Source organism: Panicum virgatum, chromosome 1K, assembly GCF_016808335.1.
Source record: "Panicum virgatum strain AP13 chromosome 1K, P.virgatum_v5, whole genome shotgun sequence".
Taxonomy (NCBI): Eukaryota; Viridiplantae; Streptophyta; class Magnoliopsida; order Poales; family Poaceae; genus Panicum; species Panicum virgatum.
Genome location: NC_053136.1, coordinates 42,777,778 through 42,800,959, shown reverse-complemented (window position 1 = coordinate 42,800,959; position 23,182 = coordinate 42,777,778). Strand labels below are relative to the sequence as shown.

General features: G+C 44.7%; 1 long non-coding RNA gene and 1 pseudogene across 1 annotated transcript; one reads left to right on the top strand and one right to left on the bottom strand.

The window, feature by feature from the left end:
• The first annotated feature begins 1,948 nt into the window (after nucleotides 1-1,948).
• LOC120709719 lies at nucleotides 1,949-5,700 on the top strand (annotated as a pseudogene).
• Nucleotides 5,701-5,999: 299 nt separating this feature from the next.
• LOC120657193 lies at nucleotides 6,000-6,661 on the bottom strand. Its single transcript, XR_005668103.1, has 2 exons — nucleotides 6,441-6,661; nucleotides 6,000-6,331 (listed from the first exon to the last, which is right to left on the bottom strand). It is a non-coding gene; the product is annotated as an uncharacterized LOC120657193 (long non-coding RNA).
• Nucleotides 6,662-23,182: the final 16,521 nt, after the last annotated feature.

Here is a 23,182-nt window from a genome sequence, read left to right as displayed (position 1 = left end):
AGAGCCTCAAAGTGGCGGTACACGGGTGGCCCATCCACTGTTGCCAGTCGGTCACTCTGTCCGATCGGCTTGAATTTGCCTGTCCGATCCAGTCCGACGGGCAGGATCAGGCTTATCAACGTATCTGTTGACTGTGAAAGAAAGGAGCAGAGGGGCGACGCCGCCGCCGCGACCGCTTGCGGGGGCCGTTCCCTCGCCTCCGGCCTCGCTGTCGGTGGTGACGAAGAACGGGGTCTGTCTCGTCAACAGATTGTCTGTTTTCGTAGGGTTTTAGTCGAGTCCACCTAGATCTAGAGTTTGCTCGCCGTCGATGTTCGGCGGTGGAGTTAGGTTTTGCCGGAGGAGTGTGGCTCCTCTGCGGCTTACTTTTCCTGGCGACGCTGGCGATGCGGAAGCGACGGCGGCGCAGCGGAATAATTTCTCCCAACCTCTTCCGTTCTCCGATGGCGATCTACTACGACGTCAATGGAGAGGCTGGGGAGACCTGTCCAGGAGTCGAGGACCGGCGCATCGTCGTCTTCTTCAGGTGATGATGTTGTTGACCCTGTTAATCTCGAGGAAGATGATCTTTGGTGAAAATCTGAGTTTTGCTCGGGTTGCCGGCGGTGGAATCGAAGAATGCGTTGTAGGTACAGGAGTTGGCCGATGCGCCTGGGAGATAGTGTACTCGGCTGATTCGCCTAGAAGTAAGTCCTCCTCTGCGGCCTTCATCTTGTGGAGATTGGCTCTGGTGCCCGACGACGATTGGGAAGCGGCTTCGGCGGCGGTGACGAACGGATCTCTGAAGGCTTCGAGGAAGATGAACAGGAGCATTGGACTTTTTTGTAATTTTTCTTTTTTTTGAAATCCTATTTGTAAAAAAACCAGTGTAATGCACTAAAATCAATACATTTTTCTTCTAAAAAAATCAAGTCCGACGGGCCCCTATGTAACGCGCTTGACGGGTTCACGTACGGCAATTGCATTGACTCGTGGGTCGTCCACTCGTCGTTCACTCCACGTTCCATGCGAACACACGACAAAGCACTAGTACATCAGTCATGACTATTGACTAGCTAGTACTAGTGCTCATGGACCACGTTCCATGTTCCAACACTTTGCGTACCAATACTTTGAACTTGTAATGAGTCGCACTAATAACAGTACACCACAGCACCCCAAATGCCGACTATAGTTTGATCAGCAAAAGCTGAATCAGCGTCTAACCATCAGTCACTATAGACTTATACACGTCTTAGGTTATTGAAAGTGGCGCCGGTATAGACTTGTACCGACAAACTATTGTATACTGACCGATTGTTAGACGTTAAAGTGAGAAATACGACTGACACGTTTGCAGTCTGTTAAAACATGTCTCGATTAACAGTGCAACGGTATATTTGTCTTTACCGACAAACCATCATACGCTAAGCTGTTAGATAATCTGAAAAATTAGCAAATAATTAGGCTCACATTAATCATAGCTGATGACGATAATTAAAGTTCACATTAATCATAACAAAAAATGGTCACATTAATCATCAAACAAATTTCATTTCACTCAACACAAATACACATATATAGCTCATATTGTTCATCAAACAATATTAACTTCTGTTCAAATACAGATATATACTCATATATACTACTCCCTTCATTTATTAGTTCATTCTAAACGTCATATATTTGAGAATGGATGGAGTAGCTCACATTGTTCATCCCAAAAATCTGCGCGTGATAGACCCGGCAGAGGTGACAAGCCAACGACCGCGTAGCATCTGATTGGACGGCAGGATAAGCTAGGCACTAGGGCAATGCAATGAATGCATTATGCATGCTTTGCTTGCCGGGTGCCAAAATGTGCCCAAAAATCTGCGCGTGATAGACCCGGCAGAAGTTGAAGACTGCCCATGGACGCCTTTATAATAACCTCTTCGCTCGCACGAAAGCTTGACATGTAGACCGTGCTGTCTCTCGATTAATACCCGGCTCATTTGCTCCCAAAACACCGATCCCAATACCCAGCTACAGAAAGAAAGAAAGAAAAAACGAGCTGACACAGATCCACGATACAACAATGCGCTCCAACCGAGTGCTAGCTAGCTAGCATGTGTGCTGGGCTCGTCTGCTTGGCCGCCGTCCATGGAGCCGCAGGGAACGGGCTCCTGCAAACCCCTCCCAACGCCTCGCAGCTGGCTCACTGCCCCACCAGCTGCGGGGATGTTGAAATCTCCTACCCCTTTGGGATAGGACCTGGCTGCTTCCGGCAAGGCTTCGAGGTCATATGTGACCACACGGATCATCCTCCCAGACTCCTCTTGGGAAACAGTAACATCCAGATGACTTATATCTCTACTCGTGACAGTACAGCTGGTGCTTCTACTATTGGCTACAATATCACCATGAGTCCAGGTACGGACACCTACAACAGGTTCTGGAAGACCCCTATTGAGGGTGTGGTTATCAATGGTGGAAACAGTTTATATGTTGTTGGCTGCAATGTTGAGGTCTACATGTTTGGTGACAATATGACAGACGTCATTGGTTCTTGCATAAGTATTTGCACAGATAACATGGAGACCATGGAGAGGGCGGGAAATGTTGGCGGCAATTGTGGTGGGATTGGCTGCTGCAAGATTGACTTGGAGAGGGAAGTGCCTATGTTTACGATTAACCTTGCCCGCATCAACAGTACAAGAGCAGAACAAGATAAAGTGCTCTCCAAGGTCAAGATTTTCTTATCAGATGATAGTTATCAGTTTGCAGTGAGCGATCTTTTCTTGAGTTGGGTGAATACAAGCAACACATATCACGATGTGACATCGGTATTTGATTTTGCCATCACGGACCAACCAAATTGTGAACGTGCCCAACTGAATTAGGATAGCTACCCTTGTAATGATGAAAGCGAATGCCTTGATCTACCAGCTGCACGGGGCTACTATTGCTCCTGCCCCAATGGGCAGGACAACCCCTACGTCGTAGATGGCTGCAACATCCAAGGTCTATACCTCGTTACTTCTTCTTCTTCTTCTTCTTCTTCTTCTTCTTCTTCTTTTGATTCTTTTAAATGATTCAGCATATACATTTCTAGACTTGAACGCAGATGAAACTATTTTCTGTGTGCTGTCAGTTTAAATGTGTGATGATTTTACTCCACAAGTTTGAAAGAAGGAACTCACTCGTGCACCTGCAATATTTACCGTTATACACAACTTGTGAAGAATCGGACAAATTTATTTACTTTTAAATAACATTATTGATTTCTTGGATTCAGTCGTCCTAATTCTGATCCTCACCTCATTTATTGGTCCTATAAAGCAGATTACAATTCAACACACAAAGAGAACTGTAGAAGATCATGTGGAAACATAGCAATTCCATTCCCTTTTGGGATTGAAGAAGGTTGTTACGCAAGTGATAACTTTCGACTCAACTGCACTCAACGTGATGTCACCATACTTGACCGCGGGTACGCACAGTATCGTGTGAGTAATGTATCACTTGATGATGGGTTTCTGGCTGTTAGCAACATGCTGAATGACACAAGCTCCAATAACGTGGAAAGGTTAGTGTACAGTAACTATACTCATTCTTTCGAAGCGATTGAGCGCCTTAGCAAGTCTGTTGTGGATGGCATTTTTTATTTCTCGGAGGAAGATGAAACAATAAACTGGGTTGTTGCAAACTTAACTTGTCAAAAGCTATGCAAAGAAGTGCTAAGTATGCGTGTGTCAGTCAGAATAGCCACTGCCAAAATGTCACGCGAAGGGAAACACTTTATGGGTATCTTTGCAAGTGTAATGATGGCTTCCAAGGAAATCCATACCTACAAAATAATTGTACAGGTTATATTTCTCTCTTAAACCATATTTACACTATCTCATTTTCCAGACACATTTCTTTATAGATATTGATGCATCACCAATAATTCATAGTAATTTAGAATCATGCATCTATATCTATTCGCACAGCCCGCATCACCTCTACGATCACAATTCACAAGTCACATTATTTTTTGAGATATTTGAAGATAAATGCATGCTTTTACTTGCACCACTAGCATATGACGCAACTATCCGTATTGGTATAGATATTGATGAGTGCAATATTCCAAATAAATGCAATGGAATATGCCATAATTATGATGGAGGCTTCAATTGTACAAGCTGCTCCCATGGAAAAGTGTATGATCCAACAAAACAGAAATGTGTCAGGTCCGCTAAAGAGCGCAATCTGATTCTCGGTAAGTCATCTTTTATCGATCATTGGAATTTTGAAATTACAAAACCTTCATGCCCGCACATTTAATGGATGTAGGTATTGCAATTGGGGTTGCTTGTGGTCTTGGCTCTATAGTTGTTGCGCTAGGTGCGATTGTACTCACCAGGAAGTGGAAGAAAGGAATCCAAAGGAGAATCCAATGGGCATATTTCAAGAAAAATCAAGGTCTACTATTGGAGCAACTAATCTCAAATGAAAGTGCTACAAGCAAAACAATGATATTCTCATTGGAAGAACTAGAGAAGACGACCAACAACTTTGATGCTACTCGTGTTCTTGGTCGTGGAGGACATGGCACGGTTTATAAAGGGATTCTATCTGATCAACGTGTGGTGGCCATAAAAAAATCCAAAATAGTGGAGCAAATAGAGATAGACCAGTTTATCAATGAGGTTGCTATTTTGTCTCAGATCATCCATCGCAATGTGGTGAAACTATTTGGTTGCTGCCTAGAAGATGAGGTACCCTTGCTTGTCTATGAGTTCATTTCAAATGGCACTCTATATGAACTCCTTCATAGTGATACTGCAGCCAAATGCTCGTTATCATGGGATGACCGCATTAGGATTGCAATGGAAGCGACAGGAGCACTTGCTTATCTACACTCAGCTGCTTCAATACCAATTTTCCACCAAGGTTTCTGACTTTGGTGCTTCAAGATCTCTTTCACTTGATGAGACTCATGTGGTGACAATTGTCCAAGGAACATTCGGTTACTTGGATCCAGAGTATTATCATACTGGTCAACTAACAGAGAAGAGTGATGTATATAGATTTGGAGTAATACTTGTTGAACTTTTGACAAGAAAGAAGCCGATTTTTATCAATGATTTAGGTGCAAAACAAAGCTTGTCTCATTACTTCATTGAAGTACTTCATGAAGGGTCTCTTGTTGAAATACTAGATTCACAGGTCGTAGCAAAGGCAGACCAGGAAGAGATTAGTGAAATTGCATCACTTACAGAAGAATGTTTAAGGGTCAAAGGAGGAGAGAGGCCAACTATGAAAGAAGTTGACATGAGGTTGCAGTTCCTAAGAACAAAGAGGCTGAGGAAAAGACAATATTTACATGAAAAGGATGGAGAGATTGAGCCTTTGTTATGCCCAGAAGCTAAGAATGCACGGGAACAAATTAATCTTGTCAATGCTGCCCATATAACACCTCAAGGGATGTCTGGGTGTTACAGTTTGGAGCAAGAATTTGCATCTTCATTTGAAATGCCACGCTAATTACATTTGTGCAAGATAACCGCCAAGCGCTTGCTAGGTATTGAACACATCAGATATGCCATATATTATACTAAGGGATTGTATTGTAATTAGCTTCCTTTAGATCATACTAAATCACCTAGATACATTTTATGTATATGATCGATGTAATGTATACCACGTGTCTTGTAACCTTTTATATTTGCATATATGCATAAAAGTACAACATGAATAACTATATTAAAGACCTGGTTGTATAAGAAAACGGTGGTAGCTGTCAACGAGCCCAATAATAATTTGATGTCAATTGTAAATGGTAAGATAAGTGATTCCCGTAGGCATCTGGCTAATATATGATTTAATCTGCAACATATGAATGCATATTTTTGCAAGTATTAGCATCACTTTTATTAATTGATGCTCAGAACATTGGAAGATTTGGCAAGACAAAATTAGGACACTGAACTTACTTTTCCGTTGTCGGATGTCTTTTCGTGACCGCATCAGTAGCACGGAGAGGTGGTAAAGGGCTGTAAAATTTAACTTCAATAATTTAAAGATCTGATCCTAAAAGGACCGGACTCTAATTATATACAATTTTGAGCTAAAAATATATAATGACTAAATTGGATAATGAAGTTATCACTAGAGTCATGATCCGTTACCACACGGTCAACAACTCTTGAACAGAGAGTGACAGCAGAGAACTTCAGAACTCCATTTGTTGATCTGAAATGTACATTCTAGCTAACAGCACGATTGCAGCTCTTCTGCATATAGAAATACCCCAGTTTGCTTGTCGCGCGTTTTATGTTTCTAATCTTCAGCGACGTTGTGATGAGCGTGCGTGGATCAGTACCTACCTTGGGAAAACATTTGGCACCAACCATTATTGCAATTACTTAATACATCAAGCAATACTTCGTACATTACGTTGAGATGGCCATGTGCAAAGGGAGTGTACCTACCGATTCTAGAAGACAAAACCTTCAGTAGCCATGGCCATGGCGCCGCGCGCGTCGGCCAGCTGCTGCTCGCAATGAGATCGTGGATGTAGCGGAGGGGAGATCTTGGGCCGGAGGGGAACCTGTCCCGCCCAGCTGATTCCCCTCGGTCGTTCGACATTACGGCGACCTGTCGATAGCGAAGAGCGGCGCTCGGGAGAGTCGGCGACGACCGACGAGGACGAGGAGCCCGCAGCGGCACCTGCGCCACCGCACCGCAGCGAGGTTCGCGCTCAAAGGGGGCTTTTATCCATCTTCTGTAAGATAGATAAGCTATCCATTTTTAAATCCCAGTTTGATCTAATTATCTGCTGCAAAGTAGGATTAACTCAACATTTTGTAAACATATTCAACATTTAACTTTAAAATGTTGAAACTGTAAAAGACAAATGTTGAAATTGGAAACATAAAATATTGAAAATACTAAAATACAAATGTTGAAGGTTTCTTCGTCGGCGAGCTAGATTTTTTTTTCTCCTGCGGCGGCCTGCGCGGGCGCGGCACCGGCAGAGCAGCGGCAACAGCATCAGCCGCAGCGCAACGCAGTAGTTGCTGCAGCGGCAGCAGCCCAGCGGCTACAGCAGCAGCGCGGCGCAGCAGGAGGGCGGCAGCGCAGCGGCACCAGCAGCAGCGGAGCGGAGCGGCGGCCGCAACGTGCGGCAGGTGGGCGGGCGGGCCGGCGGCACAGTAGGCGGAGCACGGGCTCAGGTGGGCGGGCGGGGGCGGCGGCGGCGGCGGGTAGGAAGAGGAAGAGGGTTAGGATCGAGAAAATCTAACAGATAATCTAATTTGCACGAATCTTAAACACTGAAAGGTTGGGAAGAAAAAATCTTTCTGAAGGGATGTATAGGATTCGTGGGGCTCAAAAGGATATTACAAGATGGGCGGGCGCGGTGCTTTATCAGAAAAAAAAAGATGGGCCAACCAATGCAAAGCGATCCCGTCGTGTGCCAGCCCATTTTGACCTCAGATCGCGTCCTTTTGCCCATCTGTCCCGTGGAGTATTTTCAGCGTGTAGTACGTACCGGCATTACAGTTACAGGTAGAGACGTAAAGGCAGGTCCGAATCTAGCTAGCGTGGACAGGCCGGGGCGCGACGCCCTGTTTGCCGACGCGAAACGCAGCAGCGTGCATAGTAATCAACTCTCACGTGCGAACATAGATTATCAAAGTTGGAGAACAAAGGACGCCGCTTACGGTACTATTCAGACCCATGCATAGAGCGAAGAAGTAATAATCTGCACGTTGATTTCATTTGGGCATGGCTTATCAGCAATCTGCGTCGACCAGTAAGTCAGCAACACTGCTTGCTTGGCGAGTCGTTTGGGACCCCAGCGATGACCGTATAACACACATCTGGTGGGACTAGAACGGTAGACCCCATGGATCGGAACTCCATTATTTCAGGTGCTCCTTCCTCTAACACAAACGCTCGGATCTACTGCTCAGTCTCAGGGTAGCAAGCATTCGTGTATAATAAGTGGCCCCATGATCATGGATGGCACCCTCTACTGCCTCCTCTCGAGCCATCAGGCCCGGCTCTGGGGCCATGCGGCGGAGGCGACGGCTGGGGGCCTAGGGAGGAAGGGGGCCCAAAATTTTTAGTACCTAGTTGTCTAGTACTAATAGGCTGCAGACCATGATATTTGGTCAAAAACAAAAGCCCAAGGCTGTGTTTAGATTCGCAAAAAGTGGTAAAAAGGTTATATCGGATATTGTAGTATATTATAATATTTTTCATTTGTTTGTGGTAAATATTATCCTATTATAGGCTAACTAGGCTCAAAAGATTCGTCTCGTAACGTACATCAAAATTATACAATTAGTTTTTTATTTACGTACATTTAATACTTCATGCATGAGGCAAAAGATTTGATGTGATAGATGAATAGTGAAATTTGGAGATAGAGATTTTGCAACTAAACACAACCCAAGTCGCACGAAAGAAAAGGGCTGCTTGCTGAAACCAGACGCTCCGCCTCCGAGTCCCCCACATGGATCGCGCGCCGCCTGCCCCGCAAGAGAGGAGACTATGGGCAGACGCCGGACGAGATGGAGGAGATTAATTAGACGCTAGATGAAACTATGAAAGTCTGCGCGACGGCGCCATTGCTGGCCTGCCGCCCCTGCAGCCCGTGCTGCCTGGGCACGTGCACCTGCCGCCTGGGCACCTGCGTCTCTACCTCCGCTGGCCGCTGCATGGTAATTCTATTTCAATCTTTATTTTATTTATTAGCAATGTTAGATATTTGAAGCAACGGAAAAATTATTTGAGGTTCCAACAAAGATTGAATGGCTTAGGTAGGTGCAGTATTGAGAAGGATACCTTGACAACATTGATCTTGATATTATTCTTAATGATATTACATCAAAAAATGCCCGAATGAGTTTTTTTTGCGAAGGAATAAAGCATTATTATTGATCGAGTTATGGAGCTTTTTTATTATTTAAGGTAATTATACTCGTTTTATTTTCCATTCTTTTAGTTTGTACTGTAAACATTGTTCTTCAAAAATTATATATACATCATTAGTACTATTATCTTCTATACCGTATTACAAAATAAAAAATATTTAGTCTAAAGGGCCCATAAAGTCGGGTTCGCTCGGGGGCCCTTGAAATCTTAGAGCCGGCCCTGCGAGCAATCAACCTGTGCTAGCTTTGTCTCGAGATGTGCCCTTGATCCTGAGCATCAAGAGTTCAAGATCAAGAGTGGTGGTTCCCCAGAAGGCCAGAAGTTCTTATTAGCACTCACTCTAGCTTTTTTTTTTTTTTCTGTTTTTGAGGGCATGGCACTCACTCTAGCTGGCTGCCGGTCTGTTTTGTCCGTCCAACCCCAAACTGTGCAGAGATCTTGGCTTCCCCGGACGCTTCGAACTAGTGCAAAAATTACAGAAGCTGGCAAGGCATTCAACAGCGGGCCGGGGCTGCAGGCCTGGAGCCAACCCAAGGCCGCGCACGCACGGCGGAAGCTCAGATAGTCACATCTTTGTTTGCTGTCATCCAGACAAGACGTGCAAGACTCTTCAGACTACAGGTCGACTCGTGTGAGTCGCGTCTCGGTCGTCGGCGGTAACTCCACGTTCCGCGCGAATGCGACGTTTAGAGAAACTTCGTATGAACATATTCCATCCACTCACCAAATAAATCAACTCTCACGTGCGTACAAAATACTTTTAGGGAAGGCGAGCGAAGCATCTCGATCAGCCTAGCATCCGGCCAATGACCTTTGCGTTTCGATTGACACAGCTTGGCATCTTCCGCATCTGTTTCTAATAAGTAGTAGTACGCTCTAGACTCTTAGCAGTCCAGCTTGCTCTTAGGAAATATTGTCCCATACTGTAGACATAGGACTTGCTACATACAGGACGACTTGTGGAAAACTTGTGAGGTTCTGATAGATCGGTGACTGCTAATTTACCTGGACCATACATATGGCGGTTTCATTCAGTCCCTTGTCCATAATAAATCTTATCTCTAGCATCCTATCACCCCTGTTATAAGGATTGAGACATATATGCACAGACTAACAATAAACGTAATCGTTTTCCGAGTGCATTATTTTTCATTTGAGACCAGTCAATTTCACCTGCTCACATCATGTACATATGAGAAGATTCCATACATCAGTATAATGCCAAGTCGTTGAAATGAATATAAATGTGAAAATTACGTAAGTAATACAGTGAACTGTATACACTTATAGCTAGGTAAGGATATCAAGTTCACCCCTGGCCGGTGATTATTTTTTTTAAAAAAAGTTTTACCCCCTGGTGAGGTTTGTTAATTGGATGCATGGAAAGGTTTAGCTTAGCTGATGAGCAGAGCATATATACACAGTGCAAGTAAAGGGTGACGGGATGTTTCTCGTTCCACCAGTAAAATCATGGAAATTAAAGAAGTATATATATCATCATATATAGTGGGCAGGTTGATTTTGGTTTGAAAATATATATTGCGAGTTTCCTAACCAACATTATTTTGATTTTCAGCCATCTTATTAGCTATGGTTTTGTTGATATATGATGGAGGATGTTTTTACAGAAAATGATTAGCAGTAGAAATCAATTTCCAGCAAACCACAGCTCAGCAAATTTCCCAGCATAAGTCACGGGATCGGGTCCTGGTTGAGAGCTACTGGTGGAAGAATTGCACGTCAACACCAGTAGTAGCAGCAGCAGCAGTGAAAATTCAAAGTCTACCATGGTAAACTCTCTCGCTGTAGTACTGTCGCCCTCAAAGATGGCCTGGTGAAAAGGTATCTGTATTCAATAATGTGCCAGACTTGTCGTCTTGAAGATTTGTACGCTTCTAAACCGCGGACTGATCGAGATTTGCCAGACGAGCGATGCGTCCAGCTAGCGACCGGCACGGTTGGACGAGTCGCGCCTCGCGCGTGACGTACCCGGCGGCCGATCGACGACTGCGCGCGGGTCAGCAACTCTGCTCATCAGGGAAGCCTTTATACAGCATCTACGCACGCACGGAAGACGGAACCCTGTGTTGCAGATTAGAGTAGCCGGCCGGGAACACACGCAGACAAGATGATTGGCGTAGTGATTATGAGCTCGGCCAGAGTGATAGCTTGCGCCATTTCTTTCGTGCTGGCGTGCTCGGCGGCCACGCCGCCTGCATCCGCAGCCTCAGGTAGCGGAGGGATACTGAATATCCCAATTGCAAGCCAGGAGTCGATCCCTGACTGCTAAGTATATATAACCAAGAATCATCTCCAGAATCAGCATGCTTCCACTAGTGAAAAATTGTGCAAAAAATAATCTCCATAGATTACTGCTACACGAGTGCCGAGCGAGATGGATTTCAACAGCAGCGTATCAGGAACTTTGCACACGCAGGTTTCTTGCAAACCAATGCACAATACTGATTTGAACACCCATATTAAACAAGCTAAATCAAGTTTGGAAATAAGCAAACATGCCAGGTTATCTCGACAGTATAGGTAAAAACAAATAGAGAATAGTACTACTGGAGTGTGGAAATTCCGCATTGGCCAAAATGGCTGGCAGGTTAACAAGCGACGCTGACCTGGAGAACATGGTCACTTACATAATATAATTCAAAGGTAGAAAAGAAATAATGTGCACATTTCGGTTTCGGTCGTCAGCGGTAACTCCACGTTCCGCGCGAATAGTAGGGAAGGTGACTTTTAGAGAGACTTCGTATGAACATTCCATCCACTCAACAAATAGAGTAATTTTGCTCCTGGACACTACAGAAATATCATATTGGCCACAGGACATCACTCTTTTCTATTTTTCTCAAGGACACTACTCTATTATCACAATTTGCCACAGGACATCACAGCTAATAAAAAATCTATTTGTGGTCTAAGACGCGGTGAAAAGCCAATTTTGCCCTTGTTAAATGGGGTCCACAGGTCAGTTTTCCCTTCACATTTTTCCCATCCTTTGCTGCTCTCCTTTCCCCCCTCTGGCCTTCGAGGGCACTGCTCACGGCTGCCGCCGCAGCGGCATAGTCAACCGGCCCCACCTTATCTTTAGTGGCGCGTTCATCAGCATCCGCATAGGCATGCTCTTTGTGTGGCGCCTGTGCGATGAGGACAGACGGAGCGGGCAATAACTGATAGATAAATGAAGGTACTCTGCCCCGCGATCGCGTGCAAGGCAGGCCCGCGTGCTCGCTATGCCGACAAGGCTGCCCTCTGTGCAAGCTGGTTTCCTGGAGCTGCCACGTTGCTGTGCTCCTGGCGAGCGCCTTCGTTTCCACGCGATGCAGGTTCCTCCAGTCATCACCGGCGCCAGGTCGGGTGGGGTTTGGTTCGGCTCTAGCCAGGGGTGGCTACAGCTGAGGCCACAACCTCCTACGAGCCCCCGAGCGGTGGCGCTAAAGGCCCCGGCAAATGTTGCGGCCGGGGAGCAAGGAGGCAAAGCGACGACTGTCACCTCCGCAGGCCATGGCGTTCCAGTATGATGTCCGCATGGTCGAGCTGATTAACTCAAGCTAAAGGTCCACAAATCAAAGCTGAACATCCAATCTGTGGAACTGGAAACAACTAGAGATTGATGAAGCACTGCTGAAGGGGCCCAATGGATGGGCACCACGGCATCAGGTTGGATTGGACCAAATGTACCATGGGCATTATGGTCATTTTAAATGTATCTCTCCTCTATAGAAAAATAGTATTTTAATAGTCTTGATGTCCAGCAGCAAATAAGTACAATTGAACAATGTCTACTAGCAAATATAATATTGAATGGTGTTCATCAGCAAAAGGTGACTTTGAAGAGTGTCCTACAGCAAAATTATTATGACAGAACCGCCAAATTAAAACTCTAATTAAGCGTAATGGCCGTCATTTGGACACATCAGGCTCATTAGCTTAACGGCTTAATTTGGCGATCCTTTCGCAACCCAAGTCCCGATCGAAACATCACCGATAGTCCCACACGAAGGTGGGCGCAGATGGTACAAGCACGACACATCTTTGAAAATACAGCACATATACATAAGACTTTACCTTAAGTTTTACAAACCAAGTTTAAATAAATACATAATTTACAAACTTCGCATTACTGAAATCCGGGTTCAACTAGAGGAAAGAGCTTACATCTACCAAAAGTGTACCCTAGATAGATCCCTAACTAAACGTCTGGCTCCACAACCTCCCATCCCTCGGCATCCCGGCGGATGAACTTGGCGCAGCAGGGACAGAAGTCTACGTCTGCGTGTCCTGAAAATGATTGTGGCAACAAACCTTGAGTATACTAATACTCAGCAAGGCTTAACCGACATGTGGGTATAACTTAGCCCACATATCTAGACATGCACGGCATTTGGCTGGTGGTTATTTTTGCAGAAATAGCATCTAAAGGTGTATCCTTACTTTCAATGTTTTATCCGCATATTTAATGTAGATAGACCCTTACTAATGTTTGCATGTCTACACATGCATGTTGTAGCATCCAATTAAAGATTCAGGGTAGTGTCCATTTTTATATTTCTAATATCCTATCTCATTCGCTACGAGGTGACAAAGAGATCAAGGCCCTCATATCCGCGAGATACGGCGAATCGATTCGATTTAACCTTGCAAGGTGGACCTAACCAACACGGCACGTATTTGCCCCGTCGGACTATACATGCCAACCATTCCCCTCCCCGCCTCGAACTACAGGAACCAGCCCAACGACATATGGTCAGCCGAGCTCAACGTGAGACCACCAAAAGTAAACATATGCATCACAATTCTCCGCGACTACTAGACTCGCCCTAGGAGTTGGGTGCGGGTTCCTGTACTTTCGAAACTGGGCAGTACTCGACTTACCGGTTTCGACTACCTCCTACTCCCGGTATGCGGTTAGTACAATTCAATCCCCGATCAGCACTACCACAATGACCGGTCCTTAATCGACACGGACGGGGCTAAGACACCCAGGAACCCTGTCCTGCTGCCAAACCTAATACCATCATTCCCGCCCGGTTTCACATCTCCATAACCATTTCAAACCACTTCAACAATACTGATGTACAAAGATAATACGGTATCTCGTGAGTAACCGACAATTACTCGGCTTCTAAAGTTTCCTGTGTCTCGCGAGTGACACGAATCCACCCGACTTCTACCGGACTTATTTAGCCTAGCACCGCTATCGACCTAGACTTTCTAGTAAACTCAAGGAAACCTAGGGATTATGCAGCTAGGGTTCCAATCAATCCCTAATACGTAATGCACAAGTAATAGGTAAAAACATATACATAGTGAGTCATAAGTTAATTTAAAATAATAGAACATGCACCGAGGCTTGCCTTGCGCCTGCTGTTCAACACTGGGGTCAGACGGGCCTTGGGCCGGGTGCTCACACCTCTCCTCTTGGGCTTGCGTCGGCTGCTCCTGTGGTGCCACGATCACCTCAAATATGGCGCCCTCATTTGCGGATGCTACACGTATGCATATGAAATAATGAGTGCAGCCCAAAGATGTAACTATTTTACTTTAACTGAAATACCCTGCGGACTGTTCGCGCCCAAGTAGCGGACCGTCCGCCGTACTATCCTACCCACCCATCAGAGACAACAACATCTCTGGAACACTTTCCAATTCTACCTGCGGACTGTCCGGCCACCCCTGGCGGACCGTCCGCAGTTCAAGTACTCAATCCACCAGAGACGGCAACGTCTCTGGACAATTTCCTAGACTCTACTGCGGACTGTCCGCGCCCAAGTGGCGGACCGTCCGCAGTTCAATTCCACGAACACCGCCAGAGACATCGTCTCTGGAACAAATTCAAGCTTCAACGGCGGACCGTCCGCTCCCCTATAGTGGACTGTCCGCAGTAAAATTTTCCTAAACTACCAGAGGCAACATCGTCTCTGGACAAAACCTAACCTGACCGGCGGACCGTCCGCGCCGCCCAGGCGGACCGTCCGCGATACCTAATTTCTGACCCTCGCCCCCAGGTGGCATCAAGGGCGGCGGCGACGGCGGCGGCCGTACTCCGGCGTCGGCGACGCGCCATAGAAGGGGAAAAAGACTGGAAAGCACAAGGAACTCACCACGAATCCATTCCCGCGGTTAGTTCGAGTGGAGGATGACCGGAGAGGCTGATCGACGGTGGAGCAAGCTTCAAGCACCTCCAATGGTGTCCGGCGGTGGCGGGGGCGTTTTCGGCCGTAAGAAGCCGGTCTAGGGGTTTGGGAAGGTGGAGGAGGTGCCGAGGAAGGCTCCCACGCGAGGGATCGAGGTTTGGTGGGCGGAGGAGGGAGATCGAAGTAAGGGGGCGACGATGGCGTGGGAGCTCGAGCTCCGCTCGGCTCTGGACGAAATGAGGAGGAAGAGAGAACCGACAAGTGGGTCTTGCATCTATCCAGATAAATATCTGGGCTATGCCTGGCGGACTGTCCGCCGTCCCCTCGCGGACTGTCAACGAGGCAGGTGTTACAATTATCCCAACAAATAAATCAACTCGATCTCACGTGATACTTCTCTTAGCGGTTTTTTATTGTATAAACTATTATGTGATGTTCCGAGAGCAGTGACGTGTAGTCCTTGTGCTCTGCAGGTTTGGCGAGCGAAGCATCTCGATCAGCCTAGCATCAGGCCAATGACCTTTGCGTTTCGATCGATACAGCTTGGCATCTTTCGCATCTGTTTCTAAGTAGTACTTCCTCCGTTCAAAAAGAATGTAAATCTCGCTTCTCGAGAAGTCAAACAATTTTAAATTTAACCAAATTTATATAAAATAGTATTAATATTTGTCTTACAACATAAGTATCTTTAGATTAATCAATCATGTAATATATTTCTATACTATATCTATTTGTAGACACAAATATTAGTATTTTTTTGAATAAATTTAGTTAAAATTAAAATAGTTTGACTCCTCAGAAAATGAGATTTACATTCTTTCTGGACCGAGGGAGTAGTACGCTCTAGACTCTTAGAGCAGGTCTTATAATTTCGCCGGACGTCGGCTGCAAGCGCGCACGTCCCAACGGGCGAGAGTGCGGACCCTACTAGTACTCAATGATGTCCCAGCAATCTCAGCCAATGGAAGAGGCGCGTGCCCCGTCCCAGCCGGCTCGAGCGGGCGTCTGGTGAGACGCCCGTTTTCTTCTCTCTCATCATTTCTCTCTCTTCCACGTCGATTTCAGTCTTCTTACCGCCGATCGTAATACTTGCTCTTAGTAAATATTATTGTCCCATACTGTAGACATAGTAGTTGCTACATACAGGACGACTTGTGGAAAACTTGTGAGGTTCTGATCGATCGGTGACTGCTAATTTACCTTGACCATACATATGGCGGTTTCATTCAGTCCCTTGTCCGTAATAAATTCTATCTCTAGCATCCTATCACCCCTGTTATAAGGATTGAGACATATATGCACAGACTAACAATAAACGTAATCGTTTTTTCCGAGTGCATTATTTTTCATTTGAGACAGCATTCCAGTCAATTTCACCTGCTCACATCATGTACATATGAGAAGATTCCATACATCAATATAATGCCAAATCGTCGAAATGAATATAAATGTGAAAATTACGTAAGTAATACAGTGAACTGTATACACTTATATATAGCTAGGTAAGGATATCAAGTTCACCCCTGGCCGGTGATTATTTTTTTAAAAAAAGAAAAGTTTTACCCCCTGGTGAGGTTTGTTAATTGGATGCATGGAAAGGTTTAGCTTAGCTGATGAGCAGAGCATATATATAGAGTGCAAGTAAAGGGTGACGGGATGTTTCCCGTTCCACCAGTAAAATCATGGAAATTAAAGAAGCATATCATCATGAGAAATTTTACAACAATTGAAAGAAATAGAAGTTGTCCATCTGATAAAATTATACGGTGGTGAAGGTAGGAAGTACCCAGAAGTACCTAGGGTAAAGTGCCTGGTTCTTTCAAAATATGGGATTAAGTACCAAAAAGAGTGGGACCAAATACTGATTTAATTTAATTTTTATAGATCAATGGCCAGAAAAAAATCAAGAGAATAAGTACCTGAAAGTACCCTGAGGCACTTTACAATCATTATATAGTGTGCAGGTTGATTTTTATAGATCGTCGCGATGATCTGCCCGGCGGCGTCCAGCGCCCTTGTTTGGTTTTGGTAATTGAGTGACAACTTAGGTGGACTAATAAGTGTTTATATCGAGATACACAGGAGATTAGTCCACACAAATACACTAGTATGAGCAACATGTGCCATGGATGAGAAATGGCTAAGGGTTGATGCTATGCTCATATAGTGTGATCGAGGAGCTCATTGCATATGAGACATGACATGGAGTTATGTGACCAAAGTGGAGAAGATTAAGACAAGACTTGGCTTGATGGACCGGTTGCAATGGAGAAGGGCAAGTCAAGGCTTTGAAGCGAGGGACCGCGAGGCGGTGAAGCTTGGGCAAGATTTGGCGCCGATGGACCGAGGCAACGGTGAAGAGCGAGCAAGGTCAAGATTGATGGACCAAAGAGGTCATGTGATGATATGGAGTGGATCATATCATTCAAGGAAGATCAAGCCAAGTGTTGACTCATGATGATGATCAAAAGGCTTGATGGAGTTTGGTGCTTGTGTGGCATCAACATTTGGGAAGATGAAATGGAATGCGCAAGACAAAGGTATGACTTGTAGGGCATTTCATTTCACCGGTCAAAGGTTGTGTAGAGAAGTGCATGACCGGATTTAGGATAGATGGCCGTACTATCAAGAGGGGCAAACTTGTTTGCATATCGGTCATCTAGTGCTACTTGAGCGATCTAACATTGCGATGTTGCTAGGATCGAGTGGCGTGGTGAGATCAAGTGAAAATTCTTTGAAAATGATTTTGAAATGCTAACACACATGCACATGGTGTTGTTCACGTGGTGGTGTTGGTATATTTGCAAAGGAGAAAGAGTTGGAGTTGATGTTTATCAACTTGGGGAAGCAAGAAAGGCTTTTCGGTGTTCTTCGAAGATTAGGTTGGCTCTTGGAGTGAAATACTGCTTTTATCCATTGTGTTTTGGATCAAATATTCAGTTGGGTTGTGTAGCCCTCTGAATAAGCTTTCCATAGAGTCCAAGATCACCAAATTTGGACATTGGAGCTAAGAGATATGGCCGTTTTACCGAGGTACATTTCTGCTGGAAATAGACCTGTGGACGGTCCGCTCCTTGGGGCGGACGGTCCGCCGTTATCTCGGATGAGCTCGAACAGAACCGTTTTTGGCTCTGTTGGTGGTCCAAAATGAACTGCAGACCGTCCGGTCCATGAGGGCGGACGGTCCGCCTTTAAAAGATGAAACGGGCACAGAAACTTGGTAGTTCTGTCTTGGGTGTCCAAATTGTACTGCGGACGGTCCGCCTCCTACTGAAAATTCTGGGACAGAAACACTGCGGTTTCTATGTGTGCTGACCTTTTGAACGGCGGACGGTCCGCCCCTGGGGAGCGGACAGTCCGCCGGTCACTTCCAGATTTAGTCAGAGACGTTTGCAAATCGGTTGGTTCGAAGTTTTGAACCGCGGACGGTCCGCCCCAGGGGTGCGGACAGTCCGCCCGGGGCTCTAACGGTCGACTCTGACACATAATCATTGCAGTTCTAGCCGTTGGTTTTGAATGGCGGATGGTCCGGTCTCTGTGAGGCGGACAGACCGCGAAAACTCTGTTTTCACGGGATTTGAGTGTAACGGCTAGTTTGTGGTCTCCCTCTATAAATAGAGGGTGTGGCCGGCCATTTGAGGTTGCTGAGCACCTTGGGGACTTGGTGTCCATGTGTGAGAGTGCTTGAAAGCCCTCTACTCACTCTAACTTGATAGTAATCATCCGATCGATCGAGAGAGCGATTCTAGTGCGATTGCTTTGAGAGATTGCATCGAGTGGCACTAGGTGATCGTGTTGCAAACCGGCGTGCTTGTTACTCTTGGAGGTTGCCACCTCCTAGACGGCTTGGTGGCAAGAGGCTCCGTTGAAGCCCGTAAGAAGATTGTGCGGTGCTCCGGAGAAGAGATTGTGAGGGGTATTGTGCTCACCCCAAGGAGCCGCGAAGAGCAACTCTAGTTGAGCGAGACGTGAAGAGCAACAAGTGGTTCGACCGGATCATGTGCTAGAGCTCGGTGTGAGCACTCCACGTGGGAGAGTGTGACTTGAGAGTCACCACTAGCAAGAGGATCGGCGGCAACCTTGGAGCTTGTCTCAACGGGGATTAGCTTGGTGGCAACCAAGTAAACCTCGGGATAAAAATCACCGTGTCAATTTTGTCTACTCTTCTCGGTGGTTTGCATTCTCCAAATCACAAGCCTTGTATTTACATTCATCTATATCTTGTGCTTGTGTAGTTGCTCTTTAGTGTAACTAGTTAGCTTGTGTAGCTTAATTAGTTGCTCTTGCTTAGATTGTGTAGCTAAGCAAGTTGAGCTCTTGGATTTGGATTGTGTATCCTTGTCCTTGAGCATCTAGTGAGCTTAGGTTTGGTTTTGTGCTTTTGCTCATTAGAATTGTGTAGGAGCTCCCCCGATTTGTGAAGTACTAGTGTTTAGACTTGTGTGGTTTGACATTAAAATTGTTAGGAGAGCTCTTGCTAGCTTGGCACTCCATTTGCTTTGTGTAGGATCCTTTTGGAGATGACTTAGAGTCATAGTTAGAGGGGTGAAGTCTTGGCTAAGCGAATAGTTTCAATTCCGCATAAGTTTCGGTTAGCCGGCGCAATTAGTTTTAGAAAGGACTATTCACCCCCCCTCTAGTCCGCCATCTCGACCCTACAAGTGGTATCAGAGCCGATGTCTCTCATTTGTGGTCCTTACCGACCCGAGAGGATAGCGACTTATGGGCTAGATGTTGAGTGTCCACACATTTTTGATGGCACACACTTTGCACGGTGGAGAAATTGGATGACATGCAATTTTAAATTTATTTGCCCTCAAATGTGGTGGATGGTGGATGTAGATTTTTCTCATGTGTTAGATGAAGGAAATCTAACTCCAACACAAGAGAAATGCCTAGATCTAGACATCCAAGCTAGTAACATCTTGTTTAGATCTTTGCATAATTGCATTCTTGGTGAGATCATGGACAAGGAAACCGCCCATGAGATTTGGAGTTATCTAAATGAGAAATATGGGGCGGCCTCCGATGATCATGATGATTATAAGACCAAGGAGGAAGTGCATGAGGATGATGAGCACATCCATGACATGGTGGTTGTGGAAGATTGATCCATCTCATGGTCAAGTGATGATGATGATAATCAATCTACAATGAGTTCACTTGACATGATTGATGATGATGATGATTCAAGTGTTGCAAATTATGATTCTACTCCAAGCACACTTGATGAACAAGTTGGCTCATGCACGGATGATATTGCTACGTCAAGCTCATCTCCATCGCCACATTGCTTCATATCACAAGGTGACACAAAGGTATCAAATTGCAATGTGATTGATCTTAATTCATATAATGAGCTCTTGAGTAGACATGCTAGCATAACCAAATTATTTGAGAAAGTATTAGCCAAAACAACCAAATTAGAAAAAGAAAATTTATTTCTCAAAGACACATGTGAACAACAAAAACATCTACTTTATGTCATGAGTTGTTCACATGAGGAGCTAAAATTGATTCATGAGGAGCTTAGTGTTGCTCATGAGAATTTGGTACTAGACCATGCTTTACTCACTAACAAATTTTCTAGTAAAGGAATTAAAACTAGTGAGAGCTCATCACATGGATCAAAGGATCAATTGCAAAATATTGCTAACCCTTGTGATGTAGGCAAGAAGCATGTATCCACCTCATGTGATGATCTATTATCTATGCCATGTTCTTCACAATTAGATGCTTGTACTACTTCTATGCCTTGTGAGACTAAACTCTTGAAGGAGAACAATGAACTTAAAAATGAAGTGAAGTATTTGAGCAACATGATAGAGAGGTGGACAAAATCAAAAGTCACCCATGAAAGCATAATAAAAAAATCAAAGAAGTTTCGGTGACATGAGTGGCATTGGTTCCAACAAGAGCAAATCCAAAGGCAAGAAATGGGGCAAGAATAAATATAATAGGAAGATGAAGAAACAAGAAGAAATGAAGCTATCTCATTTCATGTGCTTTCAATGCCATGAGATGGGACATCTTGCAAATGGTTGCCCCAACAAAGAAAAGCTTAAGTTGAAGAAGGAAGAAGAGAAGCTTAAACATGTCAAATGCTTCAAGTGCCACACTTGGGGTTACCTCACCTCAATGTGCCCAACCAAGCAATTGGTGAAGCAACAAGAACCTCAATCAAAGCCACAAGTTGAGCAAGAGAAGGCACACCAACCTCAAGTCAAGAGCAACCATGATGATCAAGTTGATGACTTGAAGATGATGAAAAAGAGAACAAGAAGGGGTGGCAAGGCAAGAGCAAGGCATCCAACTCATATTCAAGATGCCAAGATGTTGAGCAAGAACAAGATTCAGGAGAAGAATCCACATGCTCACATCAAGTGCTATAGTTGTGCAATATTGGGTCACCTAGCTTCGGGTTGCCCAAACAAGCTTGAGAAGAAGGCTCAAGCAAACAATGAGAAGCAAGGCAATGAGAAGCATCAAATGAGTAAGGAAGAAAATGCTCAACAAAAGAGAAGATGCTACTTATGCCGGAAAAGGGGACACATGGCTTATTCATGTCCCTTAGGTAATAATTCTAAGCCTATTTCAATTGATGCAAATATTATACTTAGAAAGGATGGCAATGATACCTCATTTATTACTATTGCAAAACATCCCGATATTCATACTAAGACATTGCCAAAGTATGTTGCTCCTAACTTGAGAGGACCCAACCTAGTTTGGGTACCATCAAAACGTGAATGAATGTGTGTAGGTACCAAAGGCATTGGAGGCTTGATTCAAATAAAATTCATACTTTTGATCTTATGATTGAATCAAGGAATTGAAGTTTTTTTTGCATATAAACAACCCAATGCCATGACAAGCTTATGAAGTCCAAAGTGCTTTCAACATACAAGTGCAATTATCATGTTGTGGGTGATTCATTGAAAATATTTGATGGCTTGCAAATTTATTTGTGTTAAAATCTTGGTTTTGGATGAAAAATCTTTTTGCAAATTGAAAAATGAGCTAAGTGTCATTTACTTCTCAAATGTGGCTTGAAAACTAGTACATATGACATTTGGTTCTTATGTGCACTCTTTGCTTCAAATTTTTTATTTTTCAAAACTTTTATGGGCTATTTATGAGTTTTCTTGATTTTACTTGTTTTATTTTTGATTTCTCGTTCTTACTCACTCATATGAGTCTTTGGATGGTGTTCATACTAGTTTTGAGATTTTTGGAATTTTATTTGAGCAATAATCCCAATTCAAAGTTCAAATTGTGAAAGCTGGCAAAATTCTGGGCTGTCTGAAATTTGGTATCGCGGACGGTCCGCATGTAAGAGGCGAACGGTCCGCCATTCATGAAGTGTTTCACCAGAGGCTCTGATCAGCAGAAAATTGCAGAGCGAACAGTCCGCCCATGGACCGCTGACGGTCCGCCAGATGCACCGAATGTATACAGCGGACAGTCCGCCCAAGGAAAGCGGACCGTCCGCTCTTGCTGTTTTCAGGAGGATCCTGTCAGCTAGACTTATCATGAGCTACAAAGGTCCTCAAGTTGGAATTATCTTTACAAGTGACTGAGGAACCTAAGTTTGGTTTTGAAATGATCTAGAAGCATGACGAGTATTGGGTACGAGTCCATTTAATTGAGAAGTATTTTTGGCACACTTTTGGTACTCAAGTCGAGAATCAAGACCAACCTCAAGTAGAAAAAAAAGGACTTAGAGCAGACTCCAAAATTACTCATTATGACAAGTCCATTGTTTGATCAATCAACCAAATTCATTTCAAGTGAGTGTCAAGAATGGTTCTTTGAGAGATCACTTCTCTCTAGAGAAAGGCGAGCCGCCCAAGAGTGGGATTGACAAGCAAGGTGCTTGAAAGGCCAACATAGAAGTGGTTATCTAGAGTCATTGAAGATGCTTAATTGAAGATATCATGTGCTAGAGCTCGGTGTGAGCACTCCACGTGAGAGAGTGTGACTTGAGAGTCACCACTAGCAAGAGGATCGGCGGCAACCTTGGAGCTTGTCTCAACGGGGATTAGCTTGGTGGAAACCAAGTGAACCTCGGGATAAAAATCACCGTGTCAATTTTGTCTACTCTTCTCGGTGGTTTGCATTCTCCAAATCACAAGCCTTGT